Consider the following 13,024-nt stretch of genomic DNA (forward strand, 5'->3'; position numbering starts at 1 on the left):
TGCACGATAAAATTCATCTACAAGCTTGAATTAAAAGTCCTTCCTTTTTTTTTATAAATAACTTTTACATATCTGCAACATTGACATAAAACACACGTACAACAAAATATGGGTTTTCCAGGGTAGCACACACTGGACTTTAGGAAAAAATAACTTAATCTTGATTCAAATCGAAATCTTAGGTTAAAATAATCCACATGGTGATGTGAAATATACAGGACAGATTTGTGATTTCAAGCTTCCAAATGATTCATGTGCCAGTCTATCAAGACCCAACCCGAATCAAAATGTGCGTCACTGGCGCACACACACACACACACACACACACACACACGCAGGCCTGTTCATGTCACAAACAAATCTTTTTGCCAACAGGTCTCCGGACGCTGCCGAGTTGAAGATGGATATTCATCCCGAATCAGAACCTCTGATGCTTCGCTTTCTCCGGACTTTCCGAGACCTCCTGAGATTCGTCCTGTTCACTTACACCGTGTTATTTGGTGCCTTGATCCTCGCTGGATGGACCACCTACTTTATTGTTGCCAAATAAGATGCCGTGAACAAGTCCGTGGACAGCTGATGCTGTGTGATTACTGTTCCAGCCAGTTTCAGTTTGGCCATGAGTGGACACTGTGTGCAGCCGATTACGTCAGTACGGATTCAAAGAGCTGTATTTCGCAAGCCTGTGATTTGTGTGTGTGTGTGTGTGTGTGAATTGTTGAAATCTAATATGCAGCTGCTTATTCAATCAGTATCTTGTATTAGGTTATAAATGGAGATGGAACCATGGTTCAGAGTTTTAGTCTTATCAGCTGAAACGCTCTGTTTTTATAAAGCAAGCCAAGCTGTTGGATCGGAGCAGTCCAGTGTTAGAACAGAGGACCTTTATATATGATATAAAGGGTCGTACAAAGATTTCGGGGCGAATATTGACCCACCCTGTGCTTTTTTTCCTGTGCTTCGTTTAAATATCTGACTGTTGAGAATTGTGTTTTTCAGTTGTGTTCGCACTTCTGACAATTAATGGAAGTCAATCGTCAATAAAGTGGAAAGAATGAAAAGGAAAAAATGATTTACAACTTTCAAAATGATTCCGTGCCGGTTCAAGGGGACGACACACCCCGTAGGCCGACATGTGTGGGACGAAATTGAGTTTCATTTCCCTGGTTTAAGGATTGCTTGTCTCTACTCTCTTCGATGTGCACATGTACATCGCTTGGTAGACGCCCTTATGTAACGAAGCATACACTCACGAGAGTACAAATAACTCCGATTCTAAGAATGGCGTGAGATAAACAGCACTAGAGAGTCGTTTTTTGTGTGACGAACACTGCTTCCACTGTTTATTTTAAATATAACAGAGCCGATAGTTTACATGATCATTGTTCAGTATTCACGAGCCTCCTGGACACTGCAGTCATTTTGTCTCAGCCATCCAACAACGCATTATTGCTTTGCACCTTTATCACCTGGGAAAGGGCCTGTAGCACTACAGGTATGGTTTACTTTTGTGCCTTTCATTCGTGTGTGTTGAAAGGGAGAGTCACCTCATAGGCTCTGTACGGGCAATTGTGAGAAAGCACACTGGGGATAACTGCATTTGTTCAAAAATTGCCTAGACTTGTGAGGTAAAGTGATGGATAATGTCTTAAATCCAGTTGCCAGGCTGTCTGGTGCTTACAGATGATGTTTTTCAGTTTCAGTACTGACACCTTGCTCACCGTCTACTCAGCTCTCAGCTGCTGGTACAAAGTGTGCTTGGAATAAACATCCCTTTAGCCGTTCCTAATTCCCAACTCATATTAAGATACAATAGCTTTGTCAATGCATGCAGCATGATGATATTGACATGTGATCGTGTCCTTCAGAGTTAAACTTCTCTCCAATTTAACACAGGATCTAACTCTGTGTGTTTGGGTTGCCAGATTGGACAGTTTTGTGGACTCCCTGACAACAAAACAGCTCATGCAATGTGTGTGTGTGTGTGTGCGTGTGTGAGTGTGTGTGTGTGTGTGTGTGTGTGTGTGAGTGTGTGTGCATGTGTGTGTGTGAGTGTGTGTGCATGTGTGAGTGTGTGTGTGTGTGTGTGTGTGTGTGAGTGCGTGTGCGTGTGTGTGGGTGGGTGTGTGCGTGTGCGAGTGTGTGTGTGTGTGTGTGTGCGAGTGTGTGTGTGTGGGTGTGGTTATGGGTGTGTGTGTGAGTGTGTGTGTGTGTGTGTGTGAGTGTATGTGTGTGCGTGAGTGCGTGCGTGCGTGCGTGTGTGTGTGTGTGTGTGTGCAGATACATTGCCTAAGAAAGTTAGCCGATCACCCCAACATGGACTAATAATGTTCATTGAAGCCACTGATTCCTCTAGGATTGCAGATTGAGACACATTCCTCCAACACAAGGAGCAGGTTAATCCCTATGTGCATTACTTACATGGTGTGTCCATACTTCTGGCTATCCCTGGGTTTTTTAATTTTCTATGAACAAAACCAAGGTTACCCTTCCTAGTGTGAGGTCATCGTGGTGTCAGAAGGAATGCTGGCTACATGCTGTATGTCAATACGGACCTAGGGCCTTATGTCCTTGTCTTTCTGAAGCATTGCTGGTGTAAGCGATAATCAGGTGTCCACATACTTTTGACATTCACTGCAGTGTCTGACACATCATAGGTCTCCTTTCTGAAGAGTGTATTCTGGAATGGAGCGAGACAGTAAGAGGCAGATGTGGCTCGTGTTTGCGTTTGGGATGGTGGCCTTCTTGGAAACAGATAGAAAAGCTAGATATATAATTAGTTTTGATCATTTCAGTGAGATGTCTGCCATCTGGCTAAGCATTTTACCCCTTCTGTTGTCTCTGGCATCATGTCATATTAAGGTTTAAAAGAGGGTTAAATATGTTTCAGTGCACATAAATAAATATTAAATCTTATATGCAGAAGTGCCCATTTATGTCCTTTTTTTAAAACTCGAATTGAATTATGGCAGCAAGGTGTAGTATTATGTTTCCTCTAAAGATGTCAGTAGTCGCATCATTGTCAATGCTATCATGTGACTGTCAGAAGAGTGGCATACTGTACTGTATATACAGTATTTTTCATCTTGAAGCGTGCATACTTTTTTTGGTTCTGTCCGTTCATTAAATATGACGCTTAGTGTGTCCTGCAAATCATAGATCAGCAGTAAAAGACTCCTTACAGAATGCATTTAATCTCAATAACAGAAAGGCACCAATGAATGGCGCCATCTAACCACATCTACCATAGTGGAGGAAACACATTTAATACATTATTAGGACAAAATTATGTGGACACCCAACCTTTGTTGCTTTCTGAGCATTTCCCTTCAATCCACAATCCATGTTCTCTTATAAGAACATTCTCCCCCAGTTCACTTTTTGATTTGCCTTAACTGACTCCTGGGGTCTTACCACTGACGAAAACATTGAGCCGTGAGAAACGGCTTACCAAGCAGTAGGACAGCTTAATGGATGGATCGATGTCCATAACAGTTTTTAGATGCTTAAAAGCAGTAGACTGTCAATTATTCAAGAGCAACCAAGATTTAAGGCCAATCATATCAACAGCACTTTAGCAGCACTTTACTTGGTGTACTGTAAACAGCTTTCGTCAGGAGGTGATGGTAATGGAAAAAAAGAGAGAAAAGAGAATTATTAGCAAATAATGTGGATTCTACATCCACATGCTCGGTGCACTTTGGGCTTCTGTTCCTTCTGGTTGGATTACCTGTGTGGAATTTGCTAAATAATGTAAGAAAAATTCTCATATTTGGGGTAAGAGAATTGTTTATTATAATTTTTTTTCATTAAGCATTTAAACTTAAACTTCTTATGTTTAGATATATCACTAAGTAAAAATTACATAAGCAGCCATTACATTTAACGTGAATCAAAGCAGGATTGTCATTCCGGCCTCGAGCAATTCCCAGGATAAGCTCTTGATCCAAAGTGACCCTTGTCAGAATAAAGCACTTAAGAAGATCATTTTATTGTTCTAAGATACATCTTTCCAAGCCAGGCTGCAGAAAATGCACAGGGTAAGACATGATAGTTTGTTCCCCCCCCCTTCATTATGGGATTTTGTGTAATAGATCAACACAAGGTGGCATATAATTGTGGAAGGAAAATGTAAAAAAAAAAAAAGCATGCATTTGTGTTCAACTAAATCTCAATATAAACGCAGCTATGCTGTGAGGAATGCCCAGAAAAAAAGCCATTATTAAAAGAAAGCGATAAGAAGTCTCATTTGCATTTTGCGATAAGCCATGTGGGGGACACAACAAACATGTGGAATAAGTCAGATGAGACCAAAATTTAATTAACACTCAAATTTCAAACTTAACACTGTACATGGTGGTGGCAGCATCAGGTTGTGGGGATGTTTTTTTAGAAGTAACAAGGAAGCTGGTCAGAGTTAATGGGAAGATGGATAAAGCCAGATATAGGGCAATCTTAGAGGAAAACCTGAGACTTGAGACTGGGGCAGAGGTTCACCTTCCAGCAGGACAACAACCGTAAACATACAGCCAGAGCTATAATGGAACGGATTAAATCAAAGCATATTTGTATGTGTTAGAATGGCGCAGAATTAAGTCCAGACCTAAATCTAAAATATTAACTCTGTAGATGCGAAGCTGGTAGAAAGTCTTGATGCAGCGCGGTTGAATACAAATTCAGATTTGTATCCTACAGCCACATTTTTCAGATGTTTATTTGTAAAAAACTAAAAATAATAATAATTTAAACCATTTATCATTTTCCTTCCATTTAACAATTATGTGCGACTTTGTGTTGGTCGATCACATATAAGCCCAATAAAATAAAATTACATTTGTGGTTGTAATGTGACAAAATGTGGAAAAGTTCAAGGGGTATGAATAATCTCGCAAGGCACTGTATATGACAGAAATCGGGAGTTTACGATTTAAGTTTGTGATTTTCTGTGTGCTTTGCAATAAGGTGGCAACCCATGCAGAATATACCCCACCTTGTGCCCTGAGTTCCCTGGGATAGGTGATCCGATTACATTTACATTTACATTTAGCATTTGGCAGATGCCCTTATCCAGAGCGACTTACAAAAAGTGCTTTATGTTTACATTACTGATAATATATATACAATTGGGATAGACACAGTAATGGACAAATGGATGTAAAAAATTAAGTGTGTAAAATCAGCATTTATTAACTCTTGTTAGTGAAACTAACCGGAAAAAAGGTTTTACTTTGCTAGGGAGCATAAAGGATCATACATAAAGGATCAAGGGATAGGGAGCATACTTTGGATCAATGGGAAATTGTCACAAGGTCTGATGAGTTCATGTTGACCCTATTCCAGAGTGATGGGAGCATCAGGGGTAAGAAGGAGAGCATGGATGTATTGTGTACAAGCCACTGAAGGCAGTGTTATTACCTGCGGCTACATCAGTTGGTCAGGTCTAGACTCAGCAAGGTTATCTGGCAATAAAATGAAGTCAGCTGACTACCTGACTGTACTGAATGACCAGGTTATCACTTTCATGGAGCTTTTCTTTAATAATGGCATGGGCATATTCCGAGGCTCAAACTTTAAAAGAGTCTATCTGGGAGTATGAAAAATCATTTTCACACAAACATGCTTCCCTACATTGCGTGGTATAATCAAAGCTAAAGGTGACTGAATAAAATCTTGAAGTGTGAGACTTTTTTTGGCCAGGCAGATATAGGCTAAGTATATAAATGCTTATTAAAGATGTGCCTACAAAGATGTGAATTGCAATATAGTGAAAAAGGGAGGAAAAAATTAAACAATTATTTATTAAGAAATAATAAATTGTGGTTATTTTCAAACCATTTTCTTAATACAATTATGCCCTATTTTTTCTGTAACTAAACCTTATTTGCATTTTGCAGTAGTAAACACCTTAATACAGTTTTTTCCTGAAATCTACATGGGTTACATCAACAGACAGCCCTGACGATGGAACAATAAACTTTTTGAGTGTAATCCAAAGTATGAAGTGAACGCATTTCATTTTCACAAAATGTGGTGTGTTTGATTGCAAGAAGATGCAAACATCCAGTGAACTTGGAAATTGGAGTCCATTAGGGGTTTCTAAAATATAAAATAAAGTATATTTACACATATTTTACTGCCCAATTTGCGCAAAAATATTCTTGTAGTTATAGTTTTCCTCCATCATGGCCATTAAATCTTTCCTGATGATCTCACTGTGTTTCCATTTTTATTTAAAGATAATATTTTCTTTTTTAAACACTATCCAAATTTTAAAACAAGTATATAAGTATAAAATTAGCATAGCTAAGTGTATTTCTAACTCTGACCAAATTTTGCATATCGAAAAAGATATTGTCTTAATTACTAAAGCATAATTACCAAGACATATCTAACATTTGAATTTGAATTATATGAACAAAAATTTTGGCAATTAAAAATATTAGATTTTTTTTTAAATTGCACTTTGGTCTAAATGGAAAATAAATCCTTACAGCATTTATAATGCTTAAACTTTTTGGTACTGCAATTTATTGAGATTGTATTTCAAAATGTAATTCATGAAAACTGTTAAAAAAATACCCTTGTACAACCTCAAATTCAGGCTGCCAAAATTCAGGTATTAAAATTCAGGTTGACAGAATTCGGGTAGAAAAAAGAAACAGAGAAAAAAGTTGCAGGACCTTGCCGATTGGAAGGCACCACTTTTAACTATCTGGCTGGGTCGCCATCGAGCAGCAGCAAAAAAAAAATTGTTATATATATAGTAATATATTAGTATTTTAGTATAAATATGACATAATTATTCTTATTGTATTGATTGTCATCATTTAAAAAATTAATTAATTTCATTTAAATGTTGAACTGTACTATACTTAATAGTTTTCCCCTTTTTTTTACAAAGATGTTACCACTACCTTTATTTTTAAGCAATATAAATGAAACAAAGTGTAAACAGTATGTTTGTTGTTGCTGCTTAAGGAAATGAATTCCATATTGTTACTGAATGTGACTGAATTTGCATTACCCAGTGAAGGGGAAAGGAAAACCACAACAATTGTTCTGCATTGAAAATAGCGATTACAATGGGGGGAGAAGCAGAGGCATGAAATGTATCCCCTATAAATTTGTGAGCCTTCTGGGGCTCCATACTGGCCCCGGGTAGTTGCCTGCCTTGCCTGTTAAAGAGGCAGCTCTGGAGCTCTGGATAAAGTTGTAGGGGATCATGCATTATATAACAAAATATGTTTGGGTATGAACATATAGTGATATTTACAAGGATAGCAGGAACAGTTAATACTTGATGTGAAAGAACTGTGGTCATCCTAACAACAATGTTGGCTCGAAAATAAACTTTCAAAGTAAAAAGTACTGCTTTTCAGTAATGTTTCAATAGATTTATTAGATAGTTTTTTGTTATTATTTAATATTATTTGGTTATACACATATTTCTTACTGCATGTGGTAATATTATTTGCGACTAAATCTTAAAGCCTATATTTTTTTGACATAGTGACAACCATAAAAAATGTTTGTTTGGTGGTCAGGTCTAAAAATACAATGCTCCATTCACTGTATATCAATGACTGCGGTGGTGATCCTGCAGCAAAAATAAGCAAGACTTGGACCTCATATGAACTTCTTAAGGAAACATAACATATATACAACAAAAGTCCATTAGTCCATGCTGATCTCACAGTGTACCTGTGTTAAAACCTGGTTTACTTTGCAAATAACATGTAACAAGATCATAAAAACAGTGAGCTAAATTGACTTCATTAGTAAACAGTATTTTGTCTAAATTTTTTATTGGATCTATGTCACTCAGTGTTATTAAAATGTCTCTCTTTCAAGCGCGTCCCTGTTCTATAATAACGAATAATCCTCATGGATCAACCAGTCTGCTGAAAGCATCAGCATCATCCCTAACCCTAGCTTGCTCACGCTCATTTAACATACGCTGGCTCCCCGCTTCTCATTTTTGTTGTGGAGCCCATTCAACACATGCCAACTCTATACATCTGCATTATCACAAAGCTCATTTAACACAGACTGGCTCTTCGCCTCTGCACTCCTGCCATGGACCTCAAGCCACGCCATTACAATTACACCTCTGACAAAGTCTACACACGATCTGCCATTGTCTGTCTCGCTCACTGTTTCAGCCATTTATCATTATTATAAAGCACAAGGAATTGTTTTCTACTCTTTAACTTCACTTGGATCCCTGCTCAGCATAATCCAGTCATTCATGGATCCAGCAGAGGCTGCATGGCTGAGAGTACATATACATTTACATTTACATTTAGGCATTTGGCAGACGCTCTTATCCAGAGCGACTTACATTTTTATCTCATTATACATCTGAGCAGTTGAGGGTTAAGGGCCTTGCTCAAGGGCCCAACAGTGGCAACTTGGTGGTTGTGGGGTTTGAACCTGGGATCTTCTGAACCATAGTCCAATGCCTTAACCACTGAGCTACCCCTGGCCGGGAGAGGGGCATTAGAGAGTCTTCTGTTCAAACCATCACTTGCCCCGACCTCACATTCCGCTCGAATAAAACACATGAGGTGCTCTCCAGCCTTCACTTTTCACTCTCCTTCTCCAGCACATGCTATCAGTCATGAACCACGTCTCCTTGCGCTGCCTACCTACAGTGGGGACCATTGGTGTCATCAGACCACATCATTACCCTCCTGATGGGAAGCCCAGGTCCCCTGCTGCTACACATATAAAATCTACACAGAGGAAATTTTTAATCATTCATTCACAAAGCTTCAGGGAGCTGCTCAGGGATCTTGTTCCATGTTTTATTACACCATCGATTTTTGCAATCTGGCTCATTCATGTGGCTGGGATGACAGGGACTGTTCTAAACATTTATTCATTGACTTTCAAGTCAACGATAAGCTAGCAGCTTGAGAGCTCCCATCTACCCTTTAGGAACTTTATAATCTTGCAACATGTATAGACAACCATAAATGGATTCGACAAATAAATATTATCAGGATCTCCAGCTGCCTGCACCTGTCTTCACCCCAGTAGTTCTGGGGGTACAGGAGGGACCCCCTGCTTAGCTTGATCGCAGATCACCGAGTATGCTCTTCCGCAACCCTGACTCACAATAATCAGTCCCACGCCATGCATGCTCTGGTGGACTCCAGAGTGGACAAAAACCAAATCTCTCTCATAAATGGTTTTTCAGCTCAATCTGAATTCCTTAATGTTTTCATGTTTGCTTAACCGGAATGACATTTAGATTTTTTCCCGCTCCCTAATGAAACGCAGACTTCCTGTGTATCAGGTCTTGCATCAACTAATAGAAAACAAACTCTACATAAAGGCAAAAAAATATACAGGGGCTGGACAATAAAACTGAAACACTGGCCAATTTAGTGCTGAAGGTTTCATGGCTAAATTTGACCAGCCTGGTGGCCAATATTCATTGATTGCACATTCCACCAGTAAGAGCAGAGTGTGAAGGTTTAATTAGCAGAGTAATAGCACAGTTTTGTTTAAAATATTTAAATGCACACAATATGGGTGACATATCAGAGTTCAAAAGAGGACAAATTGTTGGTGCGCGTTTTGCTGGCACATCTGTGACCAAGACAGCAAGTCTTAGTGATATGCCAAGAGCCACAGTATCCAGGGTAATGTCAGCATACCACCAAGAAGGACGAACCATATCCAACAGGAGTAACTGTGGACCCAAGAGAAAGCTGTCTAAAAGGTATGTCCGGGTGCTAACCTGGATTGTATCCAAAAAACAAAAAAACACAGCTGGCCAACTCTCGACTCTCCTGTTTCCACCAAAACTGTTCATCTGGAGCTCCACAGAGCCAATGTACATGGCCAGGCTGCTATAGGCAAACCTTTGGTTTGGTAATGGTTTGGGCTACAATATCATAGTATTCCCTAGGCCCAATACTTGTGCTAAATGGGTGCATCACTGCCAAGGACTACTAAACCATTCTGGGGGACCATGTGCACCCAGTGTGCAGTGCCATCTATCAGGATGATAATGCACCAGTACACACAGCAAGATTGGTGGCAGAGTGGTTTGATGAATATGAAAGTGAAGTTGAACATCTCCCGTAGCCTGCACAGTCACCAGATCTAAATATTGTGGCGTGGGCGGGGTTTGATTAGCTACCATCATGCTTTGCGGGAGGGGTTGTTTTGTGTTCACCCTGTTGGGAAAAGGTGTTTGGGTTAGTGGCTTCGGCCATGTGTGTGTGTGTGTGTTAGATGTCTTTTTTAATTGCTGTGAATGTGCTGTTTGGTGACTATAGGATGTGCTGTTTTGTGCTGGTGCTGAATAAAGTACTCCCAGCCATTTGCATGGGGCAGCAAAGAAGCTCACTCGTCTCTCCAAGTGCCTGCTTAGCGGTGAAAAACGCTACAATATTATGAGCCACTTTGATGTGTTTTGGAGGAGTGAGTCAGGAAAGTTTTCCTCCACCAGCATCACGTAGTGACCTGGCCACTATTCTGCAAGAAGAATTGCTCAAAATCCCTCTGGACACTGTGCAGGACTTGTATCTGTCATTCCCAAGACGAATTGTTGCTGTATTGGCCGTAAAAGGGGGCCCTACACCATACTAATGAATTATTGTGGTCTAAAACCAGGCGTCTCAGTTTCATTGTCCAACCCCTGTATAAGTTCCACTGTGAATTGATCTCCTTCTTGGGGTATGCCATCTCAACATCTAGCATTCAGTTGGATCCAGTCAAAGTAAAGGTACTGTAGTAATGGACTGAACAGTGCAATCGTCAAGGCGGGAGCTTCGACACTTCCGGCTTTGCCAACTTTTACTGCCATTTCATTAGAAATCCCCACTTACATATTTAACATTTCCCAGACTGAAGTCAGGGCCATGCTCTCTCAAAGGTCACACAAGGATAATGAACTTTACCCATTGCTCTCTTTTAGCAGTTAGGCTCACCCTTAAAGAGTGAAGATTGTCTGAGGGAACTAGTTTCTAGTTTAATTTCTAGTTTGGACAGACCATAAAAACCTTGAATATCCAAAGACCTCCAAAAGACTCAACTCACATCAGGTACACATGTCGCTCTTTTTTTCAAGATTTAATTTAACATTGTCATATCGTCCAGGGTCTAAGAATGCCAAGCCTATGCTCCTCGCAGGGAGGAGATTAGAAGGGTGATTGATTGTTCTTGTCACAGCAGAGACGCAGGAGCTAACTATTAGAGCTACATCAAGGTTCTCATTTAGCTTAGGACTACACCATAAGGTTCCAGACGCTGGAACTTTTGAGCTTTTCTGGACATGTTTTTTCAAAGTATTGTTAAAAGCAGTCAAGGATGGGCTAGTCTCCCAGGAACTACCCACATCTGAGAGTCTGAGGCAATCACTCTCGGGAGACACAGTTATGATCCATGTGCTCCAGGGACATTATCACATTATCACATTTAGCCTAGCCTTGTGGAACACCAAACTCCACTAGAGAGCATGCAGAATAATCACCATTTAAGTCTACATACTGATAACGATCGGTCAAATAGGATCTGGGCCAGGGGAGGGCTGTACCCTTAAATCCTACTACATTTTCTAATCTGTGAAGAAGAATCCCATGATCAATGGTGTCAAACGCTGCACTGAGGTCGAGTAACACAAGCATAGTTACACAACCCTGATCTGCTAATTTAAAGGATTTTGGAACATACCCACTGCTGAGTAAAGAGTTAATTATTTTCAACAGGGGTTCTGTTTTGTTGGTACTATCTGATTGAGAAAATGTGTCGGTATAGGATCTAATTCACAGGGTGACGATTTTGAAGAAGAGATGAGTGAAATTAGTTTCTTCTCTTCAAGGGGAGGTATTTTAGGGTCTGATGTGATGTAGTTAGTTTATCATCTGTATCACTTAAATTATCTGGTTTCAAAGCCTGAATTTTTCGCCTAATATTTGCTTTTTTTATTATTTACATTTTTTGTATTTAATATTTTGTTATTGAAAAGTTCAAAAAAGTCCTCACTACTGTATGTTGTTGTGGAGATTTCTGCAGTGGTCTTGTTTCTAGTTAATTAAGCTATGGTATCAAATAAAAATCTAGGATTATTTTCTTTTAGGATTATTCACCTCCCATTTCTGGAAGGCATTCTGTAGGCTTTTTAGAACTCCTAGCCTAACTTCTGGGTTCCATCCCACATCCAATGGTCAGACAGAGGAGAATCAAGCCCTCGAGGTCACTTCAAGATGTACAGTATGACCTCCCAGTACGCCACCTCCTGGAGCAAGTTCTTACCATGGGTTGTGTACACACAACTCTTAACCACTAGGATGTCCCCATTCCAGTGTTGTCTGGACTACCAGCCACATGTGTTTCAAGCTTTTGGGGGGGTGGATATCCCCTATGCCCAACACTTAGTTCACCATTGTGTAGCCAAAATAATTAACCCTCTTGACCACGACTCACAATGTCTCTCAATTTGGCTTTATAACTACGCTGACTGGATTCACAGATCTGATCAAACATTTCTACTTTCTCGACCATGGCTCTCTCACGAATCAACTTCATTACAATGCTGACTAGATAATTTCAAACACCTAAATTCACTCTCTCAGCCATGTCATCTTCATGAAAAAAGGCTCGCGCATATCTTATTCATCAATCTACAGCCAGTGGAAATTTAAAATATACAACCGATACAATAAATTGCAATGTCAAGAATTTAAAGCAATGTAAATGCTGTAAGAATTTTTTTTTTATCAGAAAAACTTAAAACATTTTTATTATGACTATTTTTTGTTCAGTTCATGTAATTGGCACCGTTGTTTTCCATATATTCACAGCCAATATTCCTTATGTTTTGTTGCACCAGTTACAATTCAAGGCAAAGATATTTAAAAAGAATGCACTGCTTCATCCTCAGCATCTGTCACTGCAAAATTGTGTCTTTTTGATTTGTCAACTCAAACATTAACATTTCTCAAAGTTACTGATGCACCTCAAAGCAATTATATGGGATTTGTAGTGGGCAGAGCAAGTGTCCTAAGCA

The sequence above is a fragment of the Clarias gariepinus genome, chromosome 21 (assembly GCF_024256425.1).
Source record: "Clarias gariepinus isolate MV-2021 ecotype Netherlands chromosome 21, CGAR_prim_01v2, whole genome shotgun sequence".
Taxonomy (NCBI): Eukaryota; Metazoa; Chordata; class Actinopteri; order Siluriformes; family Clariidae; genus Clarias; species Clarias gariepinus.